This window comes from Leopardus geoffroyi, chromosome C1 (genome assembly GCF_018350155.1).
Source record: "Leopardus geoffroyi isolate Oge1 chromosome C1, O.geoffroyi_Oge1_pat1.0, whole genome shotgun sequence".
NCBI lineage: Eukaryota > Metazoa > Chordata > Mammalia > Carnivora > Felidae > Leopardus > Leopardus geoffroyi.
This window is the reverse complement of record NC_059328.1, coordinates 99,338,062-99,365,739: the sequence shown is the minus strand read 5'-3', so window position 1 is coordinate 99,365,739 and position 27,678 is coordinate 99,338,062. Positions and strand designations below refer to the sequence as shown.

Sequence of the window (27,678 nt, the reverse complement as noted above, 5' to 3'; positions counted from 1 at the left end):
ATTTGATTCAAATTCACTTAGAATTTTGTTTTGCAATTAAACATATTCACAGTTAAATATTTCCCACACCAAATGTTTATATACTGGAAACAACCAATGTATTTAAATCGGGCCTTCCAGCTTTACATGCTTCTGTGTATATAGCTCCTACCATAAATATTTTGTAAATGTTTGTTGATTCAGAATGTGGCAGCCCTGTTGGTCCTTTCCATATTATTGATTGGGTTTTTAATTTAATTTAATCAAAAAAATTTTTTCAATGTTTATTTTTGAGAGAGAGAGACAGAGAGACAGGGCCTGAGCAGCAGAGGGGGCAGAGAGAGACAGAATCCAAAGCAGGCTCCAGGCTCTGAACTGTCAGCACAGAGCCTGATGCGGGATTCAAACCCACAAACCGCGAGATCATGACCTGAGCCGAAGTCGGACGCTTAACCGACTGAGCCCCACAGGTGCCCCTTGTTTGGGTTTTTTTAAGTGCAGGCCTTCCCTGTGTCTATTTATATGACATTGTATTTATGAGTATCAAACACAGCATGCATGGGCCCTATGAAATTAAATGCCAGGTAAAATGTACATTTGCTCAGCACCTTGTGAGATCACAGTACAGTAATCGGTCTTCAGACGGCCATTGGACAAAGGTTGCAGGGCACTGATTTCTTTCACAATATACATAGTTTTGCATCTATTCTAAGATCTGAATGCGTCCCTTCCTTTCAAAGGTTGAATACGTTTACCTTGGCAAGGTTCTAGGTTAATCCTAGATGACTGGTCAGCGAAGACATTAAACCTGAGTTATGTATTCAATGTTCCAGGCAGAATAAACTTGTCTATTTTAGATATCTGAGTAAATATCAGATAGAGACAGGCAATGGAGAGGGAGGGGCACCATCAGACCTCTCATAATTGCTAACGGTTGTCATGACGTGTCCAGCATTACTCTAGAGCCTCACTGGTATTGATGCACGTAAGCTACCCACCACCTTTCTAAGGTAGGTTCCCGCCAATGTGCCCATTTTGCAAACGAAGACACAAACCGAGGCGCTCTGCCAACAAGTGGTAGTCCCAGGGTTTGAACCCACAGAATTTGCCTCCAGAATCTGGACTCTTTTTCGCTACATTGTTTTGTACATTTGCAACCACCCATGTGTGTGAGTTGGGATTCTCTCAATCCCATGCAGCTAAAACAAAAGTCAACAACATGTCGAACGATGAGGCCGAGGTAAGACAGCAACTGCTTTTGGTTTCCCTTGGTTTCAAATTTTACGTATTCGTTGAAACAACCTTTTTTTCCCCTTAAACGCGGTGACAAGAAAATATTATAAAACTAAGCTTATAAAGTACATTAATGGTAAGGTCCACATCTGTCAGACCTGTCCCTCTTGTTTAGCTGGGTTCTGCAGTTAGTATAGAGTTTAGAGTATAGAGTTAGTATAGAGTATTAGGAAAGCTCTTCAAAGCAAGGAATAGAAAGTCAGTGGCTTAACCAAAGAACGGTTTGTTGCTCTCAAATAGCAAGAAGCCAGGAGGTTGATGGTACTGGTGATGGTCTGGCGGTTCCACAATATCTGCCAACAGTGACATTCTCCTAGCCTTTCCCTTCCAGGACAAACAGGCTGAGGTAGGTGCAGCCCACATCACCCTCCAGACAGAAAAGAGAGCAAGGAACGCATCAGCCTCCTTTGTCCCTTCCATCGGGAAAGCAAAATGTTCACAGAAAACTCCTGCAGGCTTCTGCTTACATCTCTCTTACTTTAAAACTGTCACCTGGTCACTTCCAAAGCAGAGAAGCCGAAAAAGTACTTAGCCTCCCTGGGCTTTATAAGCCAAGTGGACGAGAGAAATGGAGTTAGAAATGGGTGCCGAGTCAACCAACATACAGTATCTGCTACAAAGAAAAACAAAGATTTTCCAGGTTACCTTGGGCGCATGTCCTTTAGGGAACCACACAGTATCGGCTTTGAGGGATTTAAAAAATAGGACACACATTTGGTTAATTGCCTATTTTGCATGCAACACTATCCTGGGTTCCGGAAAGTCTCAGAGGTCTAGCGATACAGGCTGCCCCCACCTGAAGAAGGAAGGGAGGAGCTAGCTAAGTTTTCATAGTTCTAAGGAATCATGGGAAATTCTCCATCTCCATTTTCGTGTTACAAAAGGATTGGCTCTCTAAGGACATGTCAAACTCAAGAGCTTGCTGATTTTGTATAAGTAATCATTTATTAAGATGTTCTCTGTCCCTGCTGCAAGGTCACTGTGAGGGTTGCTGTCAGCAACGTGTAATGACCCATATTTCCCCAGAAGCTTAAGCCATCACTGCATTAATTTGATGTGATGGGGGCAACCAGAATGTGGCATGGGAATTACATTTTAATGGGAAACAGTGCTGCAAACTTTAGAAGCAAGGACAGATGGCAAAAGCTTGGAAAAGACCGGAAAAAGTCAACATAAATAGGAAATAAGAATTTAGAACTTGGAGCTGGCATTAAGAAGCAATTTATAAACAGTTTTTGTCCTTCCAAGATCCTGACACTGTTTAGACCCCCTTTTGGGGAATATGTGGCATGCCTATTTCTAAAGGTGTCTGCTCCTCATTCGACCTCAGGTGCTCACTCTTAGCGACCTTGTAGGCACAGTCCTTCCTACATTCGATAAATCTTCAATGAGCACCATTTGTTCCAAGCACTGTAAGTAAGCCCCTGGGACATAAACATGAAATAAACCTTGGTCTCTCACCTTGGGATACTTAGGTCTATTGGAAGAGATGGCTCCCTTGACTAAACGCTGAAATTCATTGGGACAAGTGGCCATAATAAAACTGTGAACCAGAGGCCGAGGAAGTTCTGAGAGATCCAGGTCAGTCCTGCCTGATGTAGGTATGGGGCAAGGTGGGTTTAAGTGGTGGAGGCACAAGAAGGGTCTTCCCAAGCAGAGCAAAAGTTAACTTTTGAGTGGTAGGACAAGTGAATAGGCACGGAAAATATGTTTGGAAGCCTGCATGCATTTTGTGCACCCTCTAGGATCCAGGGTATGTGGAGGAGAATGGTGGGTGAAGGGCTCGGAGAGCCCAGCTCATTTTGAAAGTGTTTTGTGGGCCTTACATACGGAAGGATAGGCTGGCAAATTAAAACAAAACTGTGCTGGCTATTGGTTGTTGTTGGTTTTTGTTTTTGTTTTTATTGGTTTCTCTTTGCAACCAGCTTTTATTTCTACCACCGGTGCCCTTTATTACAGGGGCTGGAAGCCTGGGGACCGACTGCTCATCCCATGCTCCTTTATATCCAGGGAACTGAACACCACTAGCTGTCAGCCAATGAGATTCACTTGCTTGAGATTGGGAGATTGGGAAATGGAAGGGTCTGGGAAGCATGTTCTGTGTTCTTCTGTCTCCGGCAGCCGCTTCTCAGTGCTTGGGCTTTGGCAGAAACAAAGATTTACCAAGTTCTCAAGGGACCCCGTCAGCTACCCGCTTCACTGCCATAGGACAGGTGTGATCATCAGTAGAAGTTTTCTGCAGTTTCCTGACCTGGACGGCAGCAACTTTTTTTAATTGTAGGACCACAGCTGCAGTGGTGAAACTAAGAGCTAGCAGCTTCCTCCGACTTCCACTAATCCAACTTTCCCAACAGGTTTGTAGACACCTAATCCCCTCTATTAAATCTCTCTGTTTGAAATTCCAAGAGTAGATGCTCTTTTCCTGACTGAACTCTGACTGCTACCATATCATTATACAGGAAGGCGAGGCTCAAAACCACCCTTAACTACTTGCAGTCAGTGAACTGTCTACATAGAAAATCTACAGATAATTTTAGAACTGTTCCTCAAGAACAGTTCATCAAGGAAAACGTTCATCAAAGAAAGTTCAGCAAGGTTGCTAGATAGTAAGACTGATGTATTTAAAAAAAATCAATTGCACAAGTCACAAACCTGGATGTTACCCTTGATTCTTTCCTCTCCATCACCCCTCACATCTAATCGATCACCAAGTCCCCTTGATTATACCTACCCAACGTTTTGCAAATACAGCAACACCCCCCTGCCACCACCCTCATCAGACCACCAAGGCTTCTCCCCTAGATGACTAACTTAGCCCATTTGGGCTGCTTATTGAAGAAATACCACAGACTGGCTGGCTGATAAACCACAGAAAGTTTTTCTCACCGTTCTGAAGGCCAGGAAGTCCCGGATGAAGGTGGCGATGGAAAGCGTCTTGGTGAGAGGCCCCTTCCTGGTTCAGAGGTGGGTGCCTTTTCATTGCATGCTGATAGGAGAGAAGGGATTAGGAAGCTCTCTGGGCCTGTCTTATAAGGGCGCTAATCTTATTCACGAGGCCTCCACCTCATGATTCATCACCTCCCAAAGGGCCACCTCCAAACACCGTGACATTGGCGGCTGGGTTTCAACATATGAAGGGGGGCGGGGGAGGGGACAAACAGTCAGTCCCCAGCGGCTACCCTAACAGCCTCCTAACTGGTCTTCCGGATGTAGCTTTACCTTCTTGAATTCTTCATGTCACAGCTGGAAAGGTCTTTCTGAAACACGAACTCAATCCCTGCATTCTCCTGCTTCAAAGTCTTCCCATTGCTCTTGGGATCCATTCCAAACTCTTCCGTGTGGGTTACAAAGTCCTTCACAGCCTGCCCTCTGTCTCACTCTCTGTTCTACTCTCTCTACGCCACACTCGTCTCTTGAGGGCTCCAGCCTTACTGTGATTTTGTTATATTCTCAAATAAGCCTTTTTAAAAATTATATTTATTTTGAGAGAGAGAGAGAGAGAGAGAGAGCACGTGCACGCATGAGAGCGGGAGAGGGGCTGAGGGAAGGGGAGAATCTTAAGCAGGTTCCATGCCCAGTGCAGAGCCTGGCCCGAGGCTCGACCTCACGATAGAGAGATGATAACCTGAACCGAAGTCAGTAGTTCGATGCTTAATTGACTGAGCCACTCAGGCGCCTCTCAAATAAGCCTTTTCCGGAACAGTTATCTCTGAGAGCCTCACCCTTCTCCTTAGCCCCTCCCACCCTTTGGCTCCTAATCAGGCTTCGGGCTGGGGATTGTACCTCCTGTCCTCCCACTTGGTGAACTGAGCCCAGAGCCCTGCCCGGGGCTCTCCTAGCCATCCCCCTGCCCCACCATGGCACCTACTATACTTTATTGTTCCTGCTTGTTTCATTGGTGTTCTCCATCATCCAACTGTGAGATCCACTGAGGCTGGGAATGTGGAGATCATTGTACTTCCAGTGCTGACACATGGGAGGCACCCATTAAATATTTGTTCAAAATAAACCCTTACTCTAGGCCCTCTTCAGTTGTTAGACTGGGGGGTGAGGAGGTGCAGGAGGAAGGGAGGCTAGGACAAAGACAACCAAGGCTCTACTGATGGGTTACTGTCCTGCACAAGCCACCACAGGGGACCACAGGGAAGTTCATTTCCATCTCAGCAAATCCCAGGATGAGGTGAGGCACTTGTCTCAGGTATAAAATTTAGAGAGGTACCAGAAAGTTCAGCAATCAAGATAAAGAATATTTGAATGAATATTAAAGAACCGTATTAGAGATGCAGGCAAAAAGAAAAAACTCGGGAAAAAGACTGATCCTGTCTATATGTAACACTTGTACATTTTATATTTTTGTCCTTCAAGGAGTTTTTACATCAATTCTAATTTTTCAAAATGTTGCATTAAGCTATCACTTAGTGTACTGATGACTGATTTGGGCATGCTCTTAACCTTTGTACCTCAGTCAAGTTCATCACTCACCTGCCTACTGTCCCTGCTCTGAAGGATCTGTAGTGTGTTTTACCAAACTCTGATGGTGGGAATTATTGTTTCCTTGTTCAGTACAATGTGTGTTATGGGGTTTTTTCATATAACCTTTATAAATGAAAAGTGTTCCTTTTATTCCTGGCTTACTAAAAACATTTATTAGCAATGACCATTACGTTTGAAAAGAGGTGCTTTTTAAGCATCTATTGATATGATCATGTAGTGTTTCTCCTTCAATGTAAGAGCACAGGGAAATAAGGGTGCCTGGGTGGCTCAGCCAGCTGAGCACCTGACTGCGGCTCAGGTCATGATCTCAAGGCTCACGGGTTCGGCCCCCCCCCACCCCGTGTGGGACTCTGTGCTGACAGCTCAGAGCCTGGAACCTGCTTCAGATTCTGTGTCTCCCTCTCTCTCTGCCCCTCCCCCGCTCATGCTCTGTCTCTGTCTCTCCCTCAAATATAAATAAACTTTTTTTTTAAATGTAGTGAACTACATGAATAACAGTGAGAAAAGTTTTTCCCAATTTTTTGTTATCATCAACAGATAATAAGCATATCTACGGATCAGTTATCTTCTGTCATTTGAATTATATCTTTAGGTCAAATCCCCTCACATTCATATGCATGGAATTAGTGGGTTGCCGTTTTATTTGAAGCGTTTACCTTTTAAATGTTTCCCAAATGAAGCACATTTAAACAAAAACCAAAAACCATTATCCACAGTAGCAGTCTCCCTTCATGAGGGCCCCGGGGGAATTTGACACATTTTTCACTTCCTACTTCCTCTCTTACTCTCTTCTGCCACCATTTATGTGTAAGGAGCGCGGGTCTGACAGTAGTAACCGAGCAGTAACTGTTAAACCTGATGGGAACTTTCAGTACCTTTTATAGGAAATAAAAGAAAATCCCCGCTCAACTGCACTTCAATTAAACATTTGGAGAGAAAAAAGAATTTTTAAACAAGCAAACAAAGAGAATCCCCACATATGGCAGGGTTCTTTTAGGGGAATTTGCTGCTTTAGAAACTCCTAACATGCGTGAGTGTTGCAGAAAAATTAAGTTGGAGCTTAGGTAGGAGAAAAGGTAGCCAACTCCTTTGTGTCTTCTCTTTCTATCTTGGCTGGGAATATGGGGTAGAGATTATTTCACGGCTGACTCACCGAGGGGCACCTCAGCCTCTTCCCTCTTTCTTTTCCAGGAGGATCTGTTGACTGTTGTTAAATTCAGTAAGTCACTGTGAAGTCCTGCAAAGGAATGAGACAGCAGCGTGTGGGGAAACTGAGGAAGGGAATGAGGTTGTGCAGGAGGAGTGTGCACGGCAGTTGGGGCAGTGGCCAGGACCCCAGTGTAAGCTCCTTGAGAGGGGGGCTTTGTCTCTCATCAGGGCTGCACCTGCCATGCTTAGTATAAAGCTGGACACACAGCAGCACCCAGTAAATACCTGGCAGTGAATTAAAGAATGAACCACGAAGTCCTGTCAAACCCCACCATCGAGGGCTGAGCTAAGGAGAGGAGTATAAGAAGTGATCAGAAAAATCCACAGACACGGTATCATGAATGCCAAGGGAAGAATGGTTTAAGTGGAGGCAAAAGACAGCATTGTGTCAAATTACGCTGAGAAGTCATAGCAATTACAAAACAGTTCATTTGCAGTAAATACGAAAACATCACAGCAATGACTTAGAAAATAAGGGTTTTGATGTCATTGTTGCTGTTTGTTCGCCTCATGGTAGGAAGTTCGGAGGGGCGGCGCCTGCACAATGGCCCAGTGCCTTTCTTTCTCTCTACCATTGGCAATGTGTTGGATTTCCCTCTCTTGTCACAAGATGGCTGCTGTGTCTTTGGCGATCGTGTCCACATCCACACCAGAAGGAGAGAGGACGCGCAAAAGAGTAAAGCAGGCCAGCTGAGTCTGTCCATTTTTTCTCAGGAACACCAAAGCTTTCCCAGAACAAGCTTTTACTTTCCTCTCTTTCCTCTCTAGGTCATGTGGTCACCTTTAGATCAATTCGGGACCGAGAGTCTTAAGATTCCATCCTTGTGTTAATCAATCAGATTCGTTCCCTGGGGCTGAGGAATGGCCTCTCCCCAAACTCAAGGGGTCTCCAATGGTGACTGAAAAGAAATGGGTTCTGTTGGAGGAACAGAGAGAGAATGCATGCTGGGTAGACAACGGATGATGTCTGAGGCACAAATCACATCTTTAAAAGACAGGATCCACTGCGTCATGCGTAGGGCCCGGTATAAAACGGGATTCTGGAATGCTCTGTTCAACATACTAAGAATTTCCAGACAGCAACGGTGGAGCACTGAAACCAAGCGTGGGGCCCTTCAGAGGACGGGTCCCTGGGCCACTGTCTTCCTCCCGTGCCTGTGAAGTCAGGCCTGGGCCCCAAGCTTTCCACTGGGTTGGGCAGCCGGGAGCTCAGTGGTCAACTCAGGTGAAGCGGGGAGGGGGAAGAGAGACGAATGTAGTGGGCTGAGGAGCTCATGGGGGTGAGGAAGTGGTAATGGCACCAAGACTCGCTGGAGAAAATAGACACGATGTGGTAGGAGAAGGCTGGCTAACTAGGGAAAGAGAGAAGAGCATGGGTGGAGGCTACGTGTACCCAGCGAACTGCTGCTCGGGCGTTTTTTTGTCTCTCTTCGGAGCCCGCTTGATTTGGAGGCTTGCGGGGCTTCTGTGGAGAGCAGGTAGCAGGGGGAGCTGGGGCTGAGAGCTCCACTCACCCCTCACGGGGCACATGCTACCAAACCAGGGGATCGTGGAAACAGAGTGAGAAAAGGTAGGCTCGAATCCCACTTCCGGCAGGGATTAGCAAGACTGAGTCTCTGTCCCCTAGGGAGCTCGCTTGTCAACAGAGGATGGCCAAGCCTGTGTCACTTGGTCTATAGGGAGGGTCACTTGCTATGAAGGGAAGGCACGGTTATCGCCCTTTGAGCAGACACCCTCCACACAAAAGTCGGTCATCCTTCTCCCGCCAATTCCTCCACCACTATTGACCCCCGCCACTCAATACCAAGTTTAAGAGGAGGTGTCAATTTTAGTAGATTCCATTGACTATGTAATGATACTGTCAACGCAAGCGGTCGGTGGGATGGTGCAGGGAAGGGAGGGACAAGAAGAGGTAGACATGTTTGTTTATGTAAACCCACCCCGTTCCCCCGCTCCCCCCACCTTTGCCACCCATTGGAGACAGGCTCAGGGCTTATGCCCCCCAGGGATGTAAACAGTGCCTCAGTGATGTCACCCCCATCAGTGCCAGGAGACATAAATTTCATTTCCCAGAAAATGCAGCAGACAGTAGCTTCTGGGCAAACAGTGACTCTGGCAATAAATATTGGCAGAGGAGAGAGGCCTTTAATGGAAGAGCTTTGTGAACCTAGAGCAGCCAGGCTGTAAATCCCCAGACAGAGAGGGATAATATTTTAGATCAGAAGACAGATTCATCAGAGCAAAATAAATAATTCTATAGCCCGTCGGAGGCAATCGGCTATTAAAACGTAAGTATTAAAAACAAAAACCACGTCTCAGGTAAGAAATCGTGGAATGAGGCGGAAGCCCCCTCACCAGAATGAAAACCACCTAGTCTGGGCTCACAATTGAGCGGCCAGGCAGAGGGGCGTGTCCTCCTCCAGGAAGAGCCCGCAGAGCCAAGCGGGAGATGGTGGGCGGAGCCTCCGCTGGGCTCAGGGGTAGGAAGAGGGGCTGAGGGCAGAGCCGGGCAGTCAGATGGCACTGGATGCAACTTACCCTGGCAAAAACAAAGTGTGCAAGGAGGACAGCAAGAACTCACCTGGAAAACACACACACAAAAAAAAAAACACAAAAAGGACCCGTTGCAAGCTAACATAGAAGTCAGAAAGCGTCCGCCGGATATCACGTGTCAACAAAATAGGCCGGGAAACTGAGTGCTATGACATTTTAAGTAATATAATGTGAATTTCATCTCATTCTGTATTGCTCTGCAGTGAGGTTGCTTCACACACTGCCCGACTGCAGGAAGAAGACCAAGGCTTGTCTTCACCTTGCAAGATGTCTGGACATCTAAGGCTTTGGAACCCCTTGGTTCTCCCCAAAAGATGATGCCGACATCCAGGGGCAAAATCTTGCTCTGCTAGACCTGGGACGTCGCACACCACTCCACGACTGGTCAAGGCCAAAGGCAGACCTAAAGTGGGGAAGATGCACTAAGGCCATGGCACTTCCACACCTTTCCGGTCAGTTCTGTAGAACGCTTGCATCCAGTGGGGTAAGCAGTGCGTCACTGTTCTTGTCCCGTCAGATGAGGAAATGCAAGAAATTCAAAGAGGTTAGGGGACCTGCTCAGGGTCGCTTAACCTGGGGCTTCTTGCTCAAAGTCTGAAGCTTTTCTCACCTTATTACAAAGCAGTGCCAAATTCCAACTCGGCATGAGAAACTTTCTCTGGGAATTCTATGTCTGCGATGAGAGATTCAAATGTGCACAGGCCAGTTTGGTGATTCCCTGGGGCTCCCCAGCAGGCCCTGACATTAATCCCATTCTACAATTGACCCCCATGAAGAAGCATCCTCTGGACAGCAGGAGTGTCCTCTGAGGCCCGGAGGCCATCTTTTCTAGACCTGGCACTGGTCTGAGCAGGCAGAGGTGAAGGTGGGTGTTCAGCCTATGGCGCTGGTCCCGTAGGATGTTTGCCCTGTCTGCAGACCACTTGTTAACTTTCCTTGCTACCTGGTCTCTCTCCCACTAGTTATGGTCTCCCACCATTGGCCTATATGGGCTGGAGTAAAGGTAGTGGGGCAGAAAGATATATCAGGCTCAAGTCACTGACAGTCTATACATTTCACTCTTTTTTTTTTAGTTGTTTTTTAACGTTTATTTATTTTTGAGATAGACAGAGCATGAATGGGGGAGGGTCAGAGAGAGAGAGAGGGAGACACAGAATCTGAAACAGGCTCCAGGCTCTGACCTGTCAGCACAGAGCCCAACGCGGGGCTCGAACTCACGGACCGTGAGATCATGACCTGAGCTGAAGTCGGACACTTAACCAACTGAGCCACCCAGGCGCCCCTATACATCTCACTCTTACTGAGAACCAGCAGTCTTAAAAATGTATCTGCAATCATCATGGCTGCCTGGAGACTGCCCCCTCTCACACCCTGGTGTCCAGAACAGTGGCCATGTTGGATAGATCTGTGTGTGCGCGCGTGCGTGTGTGTGTGTGTGTGTGCATGGGTGCGCATGTGTGTGCCCACACATGCACCAGGGAGGAGTGGAGTGATCCAACTATTGAGCTATGCCCATATCAGTGGCTTTTAAGAGACTAAAAAGTATGGATGGAAGAGCTAGGCTTACTCCCCTTGGAAACAGGAAGTGAGCCTTTTTTGATATGTTAGACCAGGCATCAGTAACGACAACCTGTGTGCCAAATCTGGCCTGTGACCCGTTTTGGTGCAGCCAAGAAGCGAAGAGTGACTTCTACCTTTTTTAAGTGGTTGGAAAAAAATCAAAAGAATGTCTCATGGCAAGGGATAATCATACGAAGTTTCGAATGTCAACATCCATATGATAAAGTTGCATCAGCACATCACCTCACTCCTTTGTTTACATAATTATCTGTGGCTGTTTTCACAGTTGACATAGATCTGCAACAGAGACCATTTGCCTACCCCTGGTCTAGGCTTTCAGTTCAAAAAGGTTTCGAGGGGAACAGACTTGTGCCAAGCTCTGAGTTCATCTCTGAGGGGACACTCACTGTTCTTGTGAGGCCCCAGGACTAGTAGAAGGGCACGTGGGTGAAGCAGCTAGTCCTGTGTTCCTAGAGATGCCAGAACCAGTCCGGGAACCCGGGTTTGCAAAGAGATTCCAGTCTGAAGTAACGTGGCCTTTGCAAGGGGTCCTAGCCATTCACGATTCCACTGAGGGCACGGTTTTGTAGGAGAGTGAGCCGGGCCCTTGAGGCATACCCAGTGGTCCCTGCGAGTGCTCACGGTATGGGCTGGCTCTCACATCCAGGTGCTGCCCTGCCCCAGCCTGTTCTGACCGGCTCTTTGCAAACAGGTGTGGGGAGACCTAGTCACGATAGGCTGATGTCCCTCGTGCCAGTTCTCCAGCAGTCCATGGGTCACCCACCCTCTGCATGTGGTTGTGTCCCCTGTTCCTTTAGTGGATTGTTTTATTGTTTCGCTATTGCTATTTTATTGTGGGTGCTGTATGCAATCTGGTCTCTCCCTCTTCCTGCACTCCCTGCCTCACACAGGTGTGAAATGTCTCTTTCCCCAGGTAGACCGCCAAGTCTCTCTGATGCCACCTTTGGTCAGTGGCTCCTCACAGGCGCCCGAGCCAAAGCCAGCAACCTTCAGCACCAAGCACGAAGCAGTAACAAGAAAGCCGTGAATAATAAAATAGCGTTCAAGATGCCAGCAGCCTCCACGTCAACCTGTTTGGTGGAGAACTCAAGGACCCCTCCGCTAAGCGTGAGAGAGAAAGTCTACCCTTAAAAGTTATACAGGTCACGGGGTTCTGCTCCTTTCGATGCCCAGGGCACACACGGTGTTTGTCCAAATGGCATCCATGAGCTGAGCTCAAAGGTAATGGCTGATCCCAACTTGAGCTTTAAAAGTGAGCCTCAAAGGTAACTCGTCTTTCTGCTGAATTGCAAGGACATGTGACAGTCAAGGGGAAGCCCTCACAGGCACTGATTGCCAAGGAGAAGGAAGAAGAAGGGTAGGAAGTGAAAGGACCCCACTGGGACCTGAACTCGGGTCAGGGGCAACATGGAGGATGAGGAGGGAGTGCACGCTTCCTCCAGGAAGGAAGTTTCTCGACAGGAGGGGCGGTTCCGCTTGTGTAGGAAGGGGGCACTCGGAATGAAATGGGTCATCCTGGGGGGAGACTTGAAATGGGCTATGGGGTTTACAAACGGGTGAGAGATTTCATTGGGGTGAGGGGCGGCCGAGCTCCAGGCCGTGGAATTTGCTCTCTGCGCCCAGTTTCCAGGCCTATTTTGCCCAGCTGAGCTGCCCAGTGCCCGGGTGTACTGGGCGGCGAGGAAGCCTCCGTCTGTGAGGTCCAAGGCCGGCTGGTGTCCTAGACAAAGCAAGGGTTCACACTAGGACAGGCTTGAGGTTGGAGCACTCTGGGGAGGCCCCAGACGCACTGGTGCCTTTCTTCACCGCCACGCTCGCCCACGTAGTAGAAAGTTGTATATGAACAAAATGTGTGTGATTCGAACCAGGATACCAATGCACTAATCGGAACTACGCTGGTGGGATGGTAGAAGCTGTTTTCAAAAGCATGATCTTCCCTTAGTCTTTATAAGGACATGGTTTCACAGGCAAGGATTGGGGGACGGAGCGCGAGTCTGTTCTACCTCCGCATCAGCAAGCCCAGAGATGGGGCAGCTCTGGGTTGGTCCAGTGGCCGAACGGCATCGTCAGCCACCTGTCCCTTCACTTCCTCCTCTGCCCTCCTCACCTCCTGGCCTCGTCCTCGGGCTGTTCTCCTCCGTCAGAAGACAGCCGCCACATCCTCGCACCACAAAAGCCAGAAGCAAAGAGAGATCATGTCTTCCCTGAGTTCATTCTTAAGACCGAGGGAAGCTTTGCTAGGAGCCTTTCCCCGCGGACTTTTCCTCCTGCCGTGTTAGCTAGAACGGGATGCTCTGTCCTGCCCCGGTGGGATCGCTGGAAGGGGGGTGGCATTATCGGGATGCGCTTGGATGAATTGCACTGACTTCACTCAAGATCCACGACCACTGACCTCAAGGAGGCCCTTCCGGCTACCTGGCAACACACGATATATTTATTCCTATGGCAGCACTTCTCGGACGTGAGTGTGCGAGTCCCCTGGGGGCTTGCCAGAGCACAGAAGGCCGGACTTGGCGCCACGGGAGGGCTGGAGTGGGCCTGGGAATGTGCATTTCTGGTGAATTCTCAGATGACCCTCGTGCTGTGGGTCCCACCCGGTACCACACTTTGGGAACCACTGCTCTAGATCGCCGGCAGTCTTACTGTCCTAGACAACACCATTGGCCTCCTCTTCCTCCTCAAACGTCTGAGCGCTCCCCCTACGTGCCTCTCAATCTCGGCTGACACCCTGCGGCCTACTTCACTGAGAACAGAAGACCGCCCGCTCCCACCATCACAACTAATGTACACTTTGGTTTCCCTTCTGCTGCTACGGGTGAACTGCCTTGCTCTGATTTAAGGCCCGTCCTACATCCGTGTGCTTGACCTTATCCCCTGTCTCCCGGCCGGGCTCATCCCTCCAAAAGCCGTTCCCCTCCCCAGCAAATCCGCTCTGCCCTATTTCCATCCTCAAACCAAACAACAACAACAACAAAACAACAAAACCCCCAAACACCCCCTTGACCCCAATCCCTCCTCAGCCATTAGCTCAGTTGTGTTTCCCTTTACAGCGGAACTCTTGACATCTCTGTACTCACCCCCGCCCCCCTCGCTTCCTCTCTTTCCTTCCCTCTTGAATCCCATCCAGTCCAACTTCGGTTCCCACCTCTCTATTGCAACTGCTGCTGTCAAGGTTAGCCCTGACTTCCTGGTTCCCGATTCCCGGAGTGATGTCTGTCCCCATGTTACTCGGCTCGTCAGCAGCATCTGACACAGCCTGTCACTTTGCCCTCGGAACACCCTCTGTTGGCTTCTGGCCCCTGATCTCTCTTGGTTCCCCTCCCTCCTCTCTGGCTGTTCCTTATCAGTCTTTTTTGCAGAGCATTCTTCATTTCACTGGCCTCTACCGGGTGGAGAATCCCGGATAGAGTTCGGGCCAACATGCACACTCTCGCTTCTGCAGTTTCAGCTACTGTCAGGATTTGAAATGCCACCTACAAGCTGTGACTCCCAAATTTATATCTCTAGCCTGGATCTCTCCACCGAGTTCCAGACGCATGCATCCCGTGGCATGCATCTCCAGATATATTAACGGGCACGGCAAAATTAACATCTCCCAGACTGGGCTCCTGCTTCTTCCCCGGCAACACAGCACACACATCCACGAGGCTTCTCCTTCCTGCTCACAGCACATGGAGCCTTCGTTCTCCAGCTCCTCACGCCAAAAGCTGGGAGCCATCCTTGCTTCTGTTCTTTCCTCTCCCACCCTGCAAGCAAACCATCAGCAAATACCGGGGGGTCTACTGCAAACTGTACCCGGGATCTGACCCCTGATCACACAGCTTGTGTTGCCCTGGCCTCTGGTCCAAGCCACTCTCATTTCCTGCCTCACTGTTACAAAAGCATCTTGACTAATCTCGCTTCTTCCCTGGCCTCCTCCCCCCTCCCACCCCTCCATCTATTTTCCACAGAGCCAGCCAGAGTGATGCCATTAAAATGTAAATCAGATTATGTCATTCTTCAGCTCAAAATCTCACTTTGAGCAAAAGCTGAAATCCTTACGAAGGCCTGCCAGGGACCTGGCCCTGGATACTTCTCTGATGTCGCCCCCCACTCCCCCCTTCTCTGCAGGTACTCTGGCCTCCTTGCGGTTCCCTGAACACACCAAGTACACGCTCACTTTCACACTTGCTGCGACTCTGCCCCGGGTATCCCTCCTGCAGAAATCTCTGGGTCTAGCTGCTTCCGCGTTCTGCTCCGATGTCTCCAGCTTTCCCTGACATGCCTAACTGAAATAGGATCGAATCCCTATCCTCACCTTCCACCCCAACACTTTCTCCTTAATTTCCCGGTAGCACATATTGCCTCCTCACGTACTAGATATGTATTTGTTTATCATCTATCTGCCCCCCTCCCTACCACTCCTGGAATGTATGCAGCATGACGGCAGGGAGTTTGAGCCTTTAACAGGCCCTTAGTAAAATCTGATGAATTAATAATGGAAAGGGGAGATCCCACAGTAAACCAACACATAACTAAGTTATACTTTGGACCCCTCTGAGTTAGATCAGTGGTAGTCAGTCCCACAGAGCCCTGTCAACTCTGTATTTCCAAACTGAGATTCTGGATCTACAAGGGCAAGAAACAGATGCTGGGGGGTGGTATACCTCTGTGGGTACTGCCATCCAGAAAGACCCAGCCAGCCAGCCAGCCAGCCAGCCAGCTTCCTTCAAAGCTCCAGCTCCAATTTTCTGAGTCCTGGGCCCTTGCGGCAGAGTCTTTTTGCAATGCAGATAATTCCTCCCTGATGAAGCAAGTGCACAACCCCTCATTTTTTCTACATTCTTTTCCTCAAAGCTGCCCACCCCTGTATGCACAGCAAAGAACCCTTCCCAGCAGAGTTCACCCTCTCCTTTCCTGCCGCAAGATCCCTTCCTGCCACAAGATAACACCCAGTTAAAAGAACTTGATCAGCCAAACTAGAATCCTTTTGGTAACTGTGTCTAGCCATAGGATAACCACCTGTGTACCTTGACAAGAAAACTGATCATTCTGGCGGGAGACCTCATTCTTGTATCGGCGTTAATGTGACTTTTCGTCTTTCAGGTGAGCCAAAACTTTTCTCTCCTCCCCAGACGATGGTGTTCTTTTGTGAAAAAGAGAAAAATGCAAGAAAATAAAAAATAAATTTATAAATCGATAAATCGTACAATAAGAAAACAAAATAAAATAGAAAAACACAACATTCTGTGCAGACAGCAAGAATCCCCATGAGGAACTGTCTTGCTTGGAGCCTCGCCAGTGTGGCATTTAATACACGCCGGCGCCACTAAGTAGACCTGCAGCGACTTCCCCGGGTGATTTTTTTTTTCTTTGCCACGAGAGACCCCACTTCATGTTTTAGAACAACCCTATCGATCATGAGACTGGCAAGAGGTGACAGAGGGACCCAACTGGAAATGAGACACAGCAGCAGCCTGAACCCTGCTTCGCCTCCACTGGGTAGGATTAAATTGAACCAATTGGACAAAGACGGAAGGCAAGACGTCTGGATCTCCGGAAGGGGTTAGGAAGACTTTCGTTATCTTGCCCATGGTAATGCATTGGCATAGCTGGTTTAGAACAAGTCCCCTGAAGAGGAGGTGAATTCCAAACGCACTGGGAGAAATGGATTTTGCTGAGTGAATCCTCACTCTCCACACAGTGAAGAGGAAGAAAAACCCTTTAGGCAAGAAACTATGAGGCAGTTGGGAGCATTTAGTGTTGATTGGGTATCAGAGCACTGTGAAAGAGGTAATCAATACCTGAATTCCAAATAGCAACGTCATCCCATCTGGAACTAGGCCAAATGCTGTGCAAATGGCCCGGGGCCACCCACTGGTAGGAGTGAAGGAAAGAGATTTAAAGTAGTGGGTACTCCTGACAGCTAAGCGATTAAGTTTCCCTTTACTTGTGCTTGAGTTGGCTAGGTCAACATTTTTTAACAGATGCAGAACCAGCCAAAGGTAAAAATGCTTAATAAACTGCAAAAGTCTACAAAAAACCAAAAACACAAAAAAAGTACATACAAAACCTGTTGGATTTTGTTTTCTAGCTACTATTTTCCAATTCATGGTTTATGTATTAAAAAGCTTAGGTGATTCTGTGCTACCGATGTGTCACTGGCCCATCTCAGGTAAGTCATTATAGCTTCTATACCTGAAGACCTCTGCTCATCTTGTGATCCTATCAAGATTCAGGTGTCCCTGAGGAATCAACACTCAGAACTCAGCTCAAGAGAAGAGCTTGTCAAACTCCTGTGCCTTCAAATCAGCTGGGCAATCTTGTTAAAAGATTCTGACTGCTTGGGTCTGGCATGTGGTTTGAGAGTCTACATTTTCTAACAAGCTCCCAGGCAAATGTCAAGGCCGGTCCAGGGATGGACCACACTTGGAACAGCAGGGCTTTGGGCTACACAGTCTGTGACCTGAGTTCTGTTTTCAATGATAGAATTTCTGAGGACATGGCTTCAAAATGTAACTGGTTAGATCAGTTGTCAGGAGCAGTGGTTCTCAGAGTGTGATCCAGGGACTAGTGACATGGGCATCACACGGGAGCATGTTAGAGATGCTAATTTTCTGGTTTCTAAACCAGAAACTCTGGGGGGTGGGAACCAGTAATCTATGTTTTAAAGAAAATTTGTTTTAATGTTTATTCATTTTTGAGAGACAGAGCGCAAGCAGGGGTGGGCAGAGAGAGAGGGAGACACAGAATCCGAAGCAGGCTCCAGGCTCTGAGCTGTCAGCACAGAGCCCGATGCGGGGCTCAAACTCACGAACCGCGAGATCATGACCTGAGCCCAAGTCAGAGGCTTAACTGACTAAGCCACCCAGGCGCCCCAATGTTTTGATAAGCCCTCCCTGTGATTCTGGAGGAACGGCGCTCCAGAACATTAAAATCGCCTGGGGAGGGGCGCCTGGGTGGCTCAGTGGGTTAAGTGTCTTGCTCTTGATCTTGGCTCAGGTCTGATATCATAGTTCTTGAGATCGAGCCCTGCATGGGGACTGTTTAGGACTCTCTCTCCCTGCCCCTCCCCCCGTGCTCTCTCTCTCTCAACACAAATACATAAACATTTTTTTAAAAAATAAATGAAATCACCTGGGGAGTTAAAGAAAATCAAGACCTGGGTCCCATCCCAGAGAATCTAACTTTTTCATTCTGGGGTGGGACCCAGGCATCGGGATATTCCAAAGGCATCCACGGAGATCACTGTCAAGAATAGTTGGCCTAGAACAGAAAGCGAATCCTGCTGCAGTAGGAGACTTAGCTGGAAAGCATCTGACTGAACCACCACAGACTGGTCGCAGGCTGGATGTCTGTCTGCACAGTGTGCACTCCAGCTCTCCAGGGTGACTGTGTCCGAGTGGGGATAATGCAAAATCACTTCCTCACTGCTCACTCTGCCATCCACCCTCATCCCTGGCTGTTGTCTCCTTTTGCTCGTGATGTGTCTGGCTGGAACCCCCCCTCCCCCCCCCCCACTGCTGTGCTGTCACCAGTTGAAAGTTTCACCCATCGTTAAAAGCCAGTATCAATCCAGATCTTCAGAAATCCCTTCCTGAACTCTCTTGCCAGATGAGATTTACCCTTCTGTAGATGTTCACCGCATGCTGTCTGCAAGTCTTATTTTCTTTTTCTTTTTTTAATGTTTATTTATTTTTTGAGAGAGAGACAGAGCGTGGTAGGGGAGGGGCCGAGAGAGAGGGAGACACAGAATCCAAAGCAGGCTCCAGGCTCCGAGCCGTTGGCACAGAGCCTGATGTGGAGCTTGAACTCACGAACCGTGAGATCGTGACCCGAGCCGAAGTTGGGCGCTTAACCAACTGAGCCACCCAGGCGCCCAAGTCTTATTTGCTTATACTACCTACATTTCTTGACTCTTGCCCTCTGCCGAATTGTAAATTCTTGGACAACCAGGATGGCCTAGCCCTCAACTTCGCACCTCTTCTGTCAGTGTAAGTGCTTCACTGTGAACCTAGTAGGCACCCAGTAAACACCTCCTTGAATCTGGGATCAGAGCCCCTGGGTTTGAGGCTTGCCTTTGCAATTAGGGCTTGTGATCCAGGTTGTTGGATATCTCCTAGCCTCACTTATCTGCAAAATTAGGATGTTGAACTAGATGATCTTTTAGGGTATCTTTCAAGTCTCAGATTTGATGGTTCCGCGTAGTCTATGCTGATTCCTGGAAAAAGAAGTCTGATACTGGCTGCTGTTGGCCGCTGGGTCAGAGATGGACACAGACAGATGGGGTCTCTTTCCTCTCCTTGTGTTTCTGGGCTGCACTGTGACTTGACTGCACCCGAGGGGGCACTGTGGCAGTTCTGGGCACAGAGAATGGGTGTGTCGGGCAGGGCTGGAGTGAGGTAGGGGGAAAGAAGGTGAGGAAGAAATTTGGAACGTTGGGACCCCAAAGGAGGGCCTTCAATCTTGGCTTTACGAACATCTGATGTCAGACACCTGAACTGTTCTGTTGGAAGACTGGCCATCTTCCCGGAGAGACCATACGGAGAGGCCTTGGGGCTACGTGGAGAGAGACGTGCCCCGCAAATCCAGCCTTAAAGCCATCCCTGCCAAGGTGCCAAGTATGCAAGTAAAATTGTTTTGGACCCTCTGCATCAGCCACCACTAGCCACAAGCCACTGCGTGATCCCAAACCATCTGGAGCAGGAGAATCACCCAGCTGAGCCCTGCCTCATTCCTGATCTACAAAGTCACAACACATAATGAAACGGTTGCTGTTTAGGTCACCAAGTTTCGAGGAGCCTGATTAGGCAGCAATAGATAACCAGAACATAGCATTACTCTAGGTGACATTCTATGCGCTTTAGCAAGCAAATACTCGACAAATGTCGGAGAAAATACACATACATACATACATACATACATCACATGGGCTTGGAAGAGTGCAGCCCATTTTGTGCTATTCCCACTGACTTTGATTCCGTGAGGCAGTTAAACGGGCTGTGGATACATTTCGAAAGCAAAATGCACAACCGCCGACAACAAGGGCCTCCCCGACAGCTGTGTGCTCATGATGCGGCACCAGGTGCGATGTTGGGACTTGTTAGTCACAGAAGGAGCCAAGGAATTGCACAGAGAAGGTGGAGCCCTTACAACAAAGAGGGCTTTGTCTGCTCCTGAACACAGTGTGGCCATCTCCTGGAGGGGGGCGGCGGGGGGGGGGGGGTGCAGATGTTCAGTGTAGGGAGAGATCTGCAACTTGAAAAGGGGGATATTACTTTCTCCTCTCCCCGACTAATGTAAACCTCCCCCGAGATCTTTTGTGCAGTTATAATAGGGACACCTTCAGAATCACAGCCTCTTTTTCTGAACGTGTTTCTTATGTAAATGCTGCATCAGAGAAATTTCCCTCTGCTTTACACTTGAATTCTGCTTTTAAAACCTGCAAAAAAGAAACACAGAGAAAGACACCTTGAAAATACATTGGGTTTCATCTCTTTCCCATTTTTACCTCAAGCTCCCACAGTTTTGTTTTTTTTTTTCTTCTTCTTAATCCTTGATTTTCAAGTCAAGCATATTTTAAAAGCATCCTCTGTTGAACTGGGTAAAGCAAAAAAAAAAAAAAAAAAACGGATGATACCGGTACATTTAGGCTGCCTGAATATACCAGAAATACAAGGCGCTTGATAGTGATCTAATAATCCTTAGAATGTCACAGTGAAGTCACAGTGAAGAGCAGGGGAGTCAAGGGACGTTTAAAGAGGTGGCATCGGAGGCCTCGGTGCACCCCTCCCCCAAGCCACAGAGCTTCTGGAGGCAGCACTAGGGAGAGGGGAAAAAAAGCCCAGAATCCGTAGGTATCTCTTAGGAAGGTTTTCTTTTGTTCCCTGTCTCCCTTCCACTTCCCCACCACCTGTCCCTAGGGAGGACCCACCAGTGTGTGGTGGTTTTGACTCCCCCACAGCGCCCCCATAGGGCGACTCTCAGACCGTCATACACTGATTCCTTCACACCTATTCACCTGCTTGGGAACAGCAGCGATGATTCCATGTCCGTATCCCTGCACACAGCAAAATAATAACAACGCACTTAATGGATGAATGGGTTTGGATTCCAAGTCAACTTACTAGCACCACTTTCTTGGGCAAGTTCTTTCCTCGTGAAGCCCCGGGTTTCCTTCTCTGTGAGATGGGGAGACTAACAACCACCTCCCTGGTCGTTGTGAGGAATCAAGGGGGTAACACTTGTGACGGGCACGGCAGCACACTGGAGGCACGCAGTAGGTCCACAGGTCAGGTTCAGTGACTCTCTCCCAGACCCGCCGACAGATGGAAGGAGCCTAGCCTCTGTGCGGCAGGGGCGCCGGGAGGGTTCGTTGCCCCCACAGTACCGCTCCGCATTCCTGGCTGTCCCTTAAACCCATTCCCTCAGGGACCTGTCCTCTAACCTGAGGCTCAGATGCTACTTACAAGGCAGATCTCAGGGAGGGAGGAGAAGGGAAGCGCTTCGGGCTGGTAATCGGTCACTAAACCTCAGTGTGAACTAGTCCCCGATCATCCTTCCAATGGAGGAGTGAGGTAGACAGGACAGTGAGGCAGGGGTGGGGATGGAATAAGGAGAGAGAGGGTGAGGAGGGCGTTGGGAATGTTGGGGCGCAGAAGAATCCGGAGCGGCTGCCTGGTACACCAGGAAACATTGCCGAAGTCAGAGAGAGATCAGGGTTCAAGTCTGGGCTTTTCCAGCTGCTGGAAGTGTCGCTGGAGGCAAGGTACTTAAGCTCTTTGTAGTTTTCTGATCTGTAAAATGGGGCGGATACTAGCTAATTTGGGGGTACGTCTGAGGGTAGAGGGAGGCAACCTGAAAAGGGCTTAGTCAGTGGTGGTCGCGCGTCGGGAGGCGCGCTGGGCGCTGAGGACTGGGCCCTGCAGGCTGGATTCACCACCGAGCAGCAGGCCAAGGAGGTGGCCCCTCTAGATTGCGGTTACTGTTTCCCTTCTCTCGGCTGGATCTCCCGGGCTCTGCCCTTTGTCTGGGGCCAGCTGTGCCCACAGTGACAGCCACCTACATTCATTCGTTGTGAGAGAATGCACCTTCTTCCACCTCCCACCCCGAACGGGGAGCAGAGGCGAGCCTACGATACTCTTTCCTTCCAGCTCCAGGAAGGAAAGGGTGAAACATTCCACGGTCCCCTAGAACGCTGGGAGAAAACACCGGTAGGTGGGAGGCACTTCAGCGGCGGGGGCGTGGGGGGCGCCGCGGGCGGGGGGCTGCGGCGCAGGTGCGAGCGGGGGGCGTCCCCTGCCCTGCCGTTAAAACCCCGCTGGCTCCTTCCCCCTCCCTCGGTCCCCGGCCCGGCGCAGTCCTCCGGCCACACCGGTTTTCTCCTCCCACCCCAGCCCCTCCCACCGCTCCTGTGCCCAGTCTCTGCGTGCGCGAGCCGGGGACCGCGGCCCCCACCGCTGGTGGGGGACAGGGGGAGCGCGGGGGCGAGGGCGGCAGTGCGGGCGAGGCCTCTGCCATCCCTCTCCTCGCCCCACCCCTGGCTCCTCCTCCTCTTCCTTTCTCTCCCCCCCCCCACCCCCAATTACACCCTTTCTCCCGGTGCGCTACCTCCTTCTCTCCCCAGCTCCTACAGCCTCCCGGTCTGGACCGCCCCAGGGGGAAGGCCAGTGCCGTGGACCCCGATCCCAGCACCCCGCTGACCTATTCTCGCTTTGCAGTGAGAAGGAGCTCTAAAGACCACTCTGCCGCAGGCCCCGGCCGGCAGGTCCCAGTCGGCTTGCGCCTGCTGCTGAGATCCGAAGCCTGCGCCCCTCTCCCGGGCACTCCACGCCCCAGGCACTGCCCTGTGTGCCCCGTCCAGGGTGGCCCCCAGGCCCGGTAAACTAGACAGGCTCGCAGTCCCCACCTCTGAGAGCCACATGTTGGGGAAAAAGGGAACAGTAAGAAAGCGAAGTCGCCGTCCCGCCTGCCCCTGGGTACAGACACTCCACGGAGCTCACGTTGTTCCCTGGGCCCGGGAGGGGGCAGCGGGGGAGGGGGTAGCTGGAGTGTCGGGGTACTGCATCGCGATGGATGGAACTGGAAGGGAGCCTCTCACACTAAGACTGCGGGTCCTTCTGGCGAGGCCAGGCCCCAGAGCAGAGTGGAGCCTCATCCAAATTCAACCTGGCACTCGAAGCCTTTGACATTTCCACTGCGGGAAGAGGCTCCACCATAGGTCACATTGCTCTAGGAATGGGGAAAAAAAATCGTGATCTGAACTGCGGTGGAGAGTGTTTACCCAAAATCTTATTAAGGTTTATTTTTAGAGCCTATGTCGGCTGGCCTTATCACCAGAGACAAATTCTAGAGGGGTCTCTCTGTTTTCCTGACCTTTAAGAAAAGACTTCAGAGATGAGAGACAAGCAGGGAGAGGCAGGCTCTGTCCTGGGCCGGGTCCACCATGCAGCCAGTAATGCCTGGCTGGTGGGAATCCTTTCCAAGGGGTGAAAGGCATTGTCCAGCCCTTCTTCCAAGCCTAGACACCACAAAAGACAAGTCTCCCTACCCGCTCCCATCCCATTCCGGCACCGTCCTGCCTCGAACCGACCTTGGGAAAAGGCCAGACTGACCTTGGGGGTCGTCTCACAATAACAATTACTAGGTGCCATTACTGTCCACAGGCTTCCCCTACAGTAGCTCTTTTAATTCTCGCCTTAGTTCGGTCATTATTCCCATTTTACAGATTGAAAAAGGAAGGCACAGGTGTTGAAGCAATTCCCCGGAGGTCACAGAGCTTTTCGGATTGTTCTCTTCAGCACAACAGAGTTCTGGCCTGGAGGCACCCTGCCCCAGCCCTCAGGGGCCAGAGAGCAGTCTGGAAGATGGCCACACCCTGGCAGATCTGGCCACAGGCCCCGAGGCAGGGCCGCAGGCGGTATGGATTGCTGCAGCAGAGGCAGGGACTTGGCAAGGCACTGTTGGAGCCTTGCCCAAAGCTGCCTCTCCCTGCCAGGCTGCAGAACCCATCTCCCACGTCTGCGTCCTGAACGGCCACCGCTTTCCTAGGACCCCACCAGCAGCTGGGTGTCTCCCTCTCCGTCAGACTCCAAGGAGTCACGGTTTTAAAGGCCCCCAGTTCGCCCAGCTTTGCCGGGGGGGGGGGGGGGGGGGGGGGGGGGGATGTGAAAGCTCTGAGTGAAATCCCCAGAGACCTAGAGGGGTGGCTGGAGAGTGGCTCAGAGAGTGACTTGACTCCCCACTGTGAACCAGTCAGAACAACTGGGGTGCGGAGGGCCCTCCCCCAGGAGTTGTGCCCCCCTGGGGTTGGGGGGAGGAGAGGCTTGATTTAAAAGGAGATGGGGGGGGGTGGTGGTGGGATGCTGAAATTCATAGAGGAAAGGGACTCAGTCCTGCCCTGGCTCTGGGGACTCCTTGGGCACCGTCCTTTCTTTGGCTCAAAAACTGCCCCATACCACATGTTTGCCAGCTCCCTCTGATGTGGCCAGGGGAGGAGGGGGGCGGGGAGGACAGTCCACATGGCCGGAGCAGAGCAGGGGAGAAGAGCAAAAATCCGTGGGAGTGCCAGGAAAGCTGGAGGGGCTGTCTCCTTTCCTGCAGGAAGGAAATCAAGGCCACAAAGAACTAAACTGCCTCCTGGTGCAAGGCGGGGGGCCGGACCACCTGCGAACATTGCCTTAGCGCAGCAAGGGAGGAGGGCCAACGTGGCTACAAGCCACAACTGTGTTGAGAGCCACCAGGAGAGTGTGCCCCACCCACCCCCCACATGTGGCTATACAGCTATGTCCCTCCAGCCTTTCAGTTTTTCATGCCAACTTTAACACACTTTGTGTCCACATTGGAACATACCCATATTGGGACATAAGCCCCCACACGCATCCATACTGGTGGGCAAAATAAAACACAAGTGTAGCCATTAGTGAAGATCACCGTCGTGAGATACACGTTTGTCCTTTGACACGGAGACAGGCTCAGCCCCAGAGATCTACCCGGACAGACTCCAAGACGTGTCAACTGGGCGTTCCTAGGGAGGGTCACCATGGCCCACTGCTGGCTGCGTCCAGACAGCTGGCCCCAGAGCCCAGTATCTGGCACCTCCATGGCCACAGCTCAGTTGTTCAAACCAAGGCTGGTCTGGAAAGCTCTGAGAATCCGAGGAATTGCTCTGGAGATCCTGGGCTCCCTAGAGAGGTTTCAGACACTCAAACTGTGGGGTCACCTGAGAAGTTCTGGGAGCGTCCTAGAGAGAAAGGGAAGTTTTATCTAACTTTGGCCTAAAACTTCCACGAGGTCAGTGCTGATCGACGGTGCTCCTCGGCCCCACGGCGTCCCCTGGCTTGGATGCCAAGGATCACAGTGCCCCCAGTTTGCTCCGTGTGTAGATAAATCCACACAGGAAAAGCACAGACCTGGAGGCTGGATAGTGCGGGTTAATAGCCCAAATTATGGAGTCAGATGGCTGGGTCTGAATCTGTGCTCTGCCACTTACTGTGTGACCCTGGGCAAGTTACTTAACCTCTCCAGGCTAAGCTTCCTCAATTGTGAAATGAGAGCAATGATAATCCTTACACCCTAGGACTATTTTAAGAATTAAATGGACACAGTTGAGCGAAGTGCTTAAACAGTACAAAGCAAGTTCTAAGAACCTGGGTAGTCCGGTGAGAGGGTCTGGGACCCAAGGGGCAGGCAATGGGGTGTCTGGGGAGTGGAGGGTGGCCCGGAGAGAGGCGAATGGTCAGGAAATGACCACAGACCCGAGTCTCTGTGTGTCAGCTTGAGTATTCTGGAGGGAAAATAAATCAGAGCATATTTCCTCAGGGAGCACGGTGTGCTCAGCCAGAAAGCCGCAGAACAGAGGAACGTTCTCTCATTACGGTATAATAATATCCAAGATAATGTTCTCCTTTCACAGGAGCCCAGAGCACTTAGAGATTGCATGGTCAGAGTCCCACTTGCATGGGCCCTGGGCTGGGTGGCTGAGACTGCCAGTGCCGGTCCGCTGCTGTAGTGGGGATGACAGAACCTGGGCCACGGGCACTGTGGGCCCAGCCGCACTCAGCAGAAGGACTGGAGCCTCCGTGCTCCCGCAGCAGGTCCGCTGGCACATGGCTGACCCGTGGAGAGACGACTGCCCTTGGAGGTCCTCACCAGCTTAGAAAAGCACAGAGGCCTTGGAGGGGCTTTCCAGAAGCAGGGGATCTCTCCATGCTCACTGCACTGCCAACAGGAGAAATGGGGGGCAGGGGGTCTAGTCCTGAAAGTTGGCACTTACTTCCCGGCAGCCTTTGCAGGCTATGTCTGTGTCTAAGGTCCCCTGAGCCGGGGCAAAGCAGACAGAGGGAGACCCCACAAGAGAGGGCAGGAAATGACTTGTCTTCTGTCCAGTGCAAGCCCTCCCTAGGCTCTGGACTCTGTTTGGGTGAAGAAACCCAGGTGGGCACAACTCACGGGTGACAGCCCTCTGCCTCTTTGGTTGTTGTGCTCCAGGCTGGACCACACATGCAGGGAGAGGCGTTCTTTGTGTGAGGAGACACAGACCCACTGAAGGATTGCATGAGCCCAAAGAAATTTCAGAGACCTAATGACTTGAGAGGGTCACCGAAGCAAAGAAAAGTTGCCAAAGATCGGTATGAGTCGGGTCCAGGGAAGGCTCACTACTTTTCTCCTCTTTTTTTTTTTACGTTTATTTTTGAGAGACAGAGAGTGAGTGGGTGGTGAGGGACAGACAGAGGGAGACACAGAATCTGAAGCAGGCTCCAGGCTCTGAGCTGTCAGCACAGAGCCCGATACGGAGCTCGAGCCCAGCAACCGCGAGATCATGACCTGAGCTGAAGTTGGACGCTCAACTGACTGAGCCACCCAGGCGCCCCTACTTTTCTCCACTCTTAAGCCAGGTTTGATGTTTCCCTTTTAGGAGAAAGACGGAAGCATGTGATTCCTGAATTAAGAAGTTCTTCATGCCCCTATTCCAGACCTCCTGCTTGCCTGGGCTCCCATGCAAGCCCTCGTGCTCAAAGATGGCTCCCTACATGCCTTCGGCGAAGAGTGGCATAGACCCATTTCCACAAGTCATGGCATAGACCCATTTCCCCCACACTGGCAACTGGCACCAGGGAACCTCATCGTCTTAGCACCTTTTGCCTGGATTTCTGCAAGGTCTAGGTCTCGTATGGAAGTCATGAGACAAGACCATTGTACTCCTAGCGCTTAAGGTAGAGACAGACACGCAGCGGGTGCTCACGGCTTCTCAACTGCCTCCCTATTGCCGATGGCCAACCAGCGACGGCCCGACAGCAACGATTTTACCACCGTTGGCCAAGTATGAATTGTGAACCAGCATGGTTCTGCTTGCTTTCTGTGTGCTGTGTCATTCGGTGTTGTCACAACCGTCCGGGACAGGTCCTCTCCTTAACCGCGGGTTACGGATGAGGAGCCTGAGGCACAGAAAGGTTAAACGCTTTGCTTAAGGCCGCACAGCTACTAAGCGATGGGGCCAGCATTTGAACCTGGGTAAAGTCCAAGCATCTAGCTGTGAGACACAAGGTCCTTTGGCACGGCCCTCAGCCCTCTCCAGCTCCAGCTCCTGAG

General features: G+C 50.5%; 1 protein-coding gene, 1 long non-coding RNA gene and 1 pseudogene across 3 annotated transcripts in view; 1 reads left to right on the top strand and 2 right to left on the bottom strand.

The window, feature by feature from the left end:
* LOC123596842 overlaps positions 1-4,595 on the bottom strand; it is a 39,013-nt pseudogene extending 34,418 nt beyond the window's left edge.
* MAB21L3 (mab-21 like 3) overlaps positions 1-27,678 on the bottom strand; it is a 135,433-nt gene that overhangs the window by 14,107 nt on the left and 93,648 nt on the right. Inside the window, exons 6-8 of the transcript XR_006712662.1 lie at positions 16,119-16,234; positions 6,920-7,003; positions 4,159-4,258 (exon numbers count right to left, since the gene is read on the bottom strand). The gene's annotated coding sequence lies outside the window, so the exon portion shown is untranslated. The remainder of the gene's footprint in view (positions 1-4,158; positions 4,259-6,919; positions 7,004-16,118; positions 16,235-27,678) is intronic.
* Positions 21,893-27,431, top strand: LOC123598522. 2 transcript variants are annotated; one of them, XR_006712664.1, is made up of 3 exons: positions 23,630-24,007; positions 26,578-26,717; positions 27,005-27,431. It is a non-coding gene; the product is annotated as an uncharacterized LOC123598522 (long non-coding RNA). The 2 variants fall into 2 exon arrangements; XR_006712663.1 differs by lacking the exons at positions 23,630-24,007; positions 26,578-26,717 and adding an exon at positions 21,893-22,301.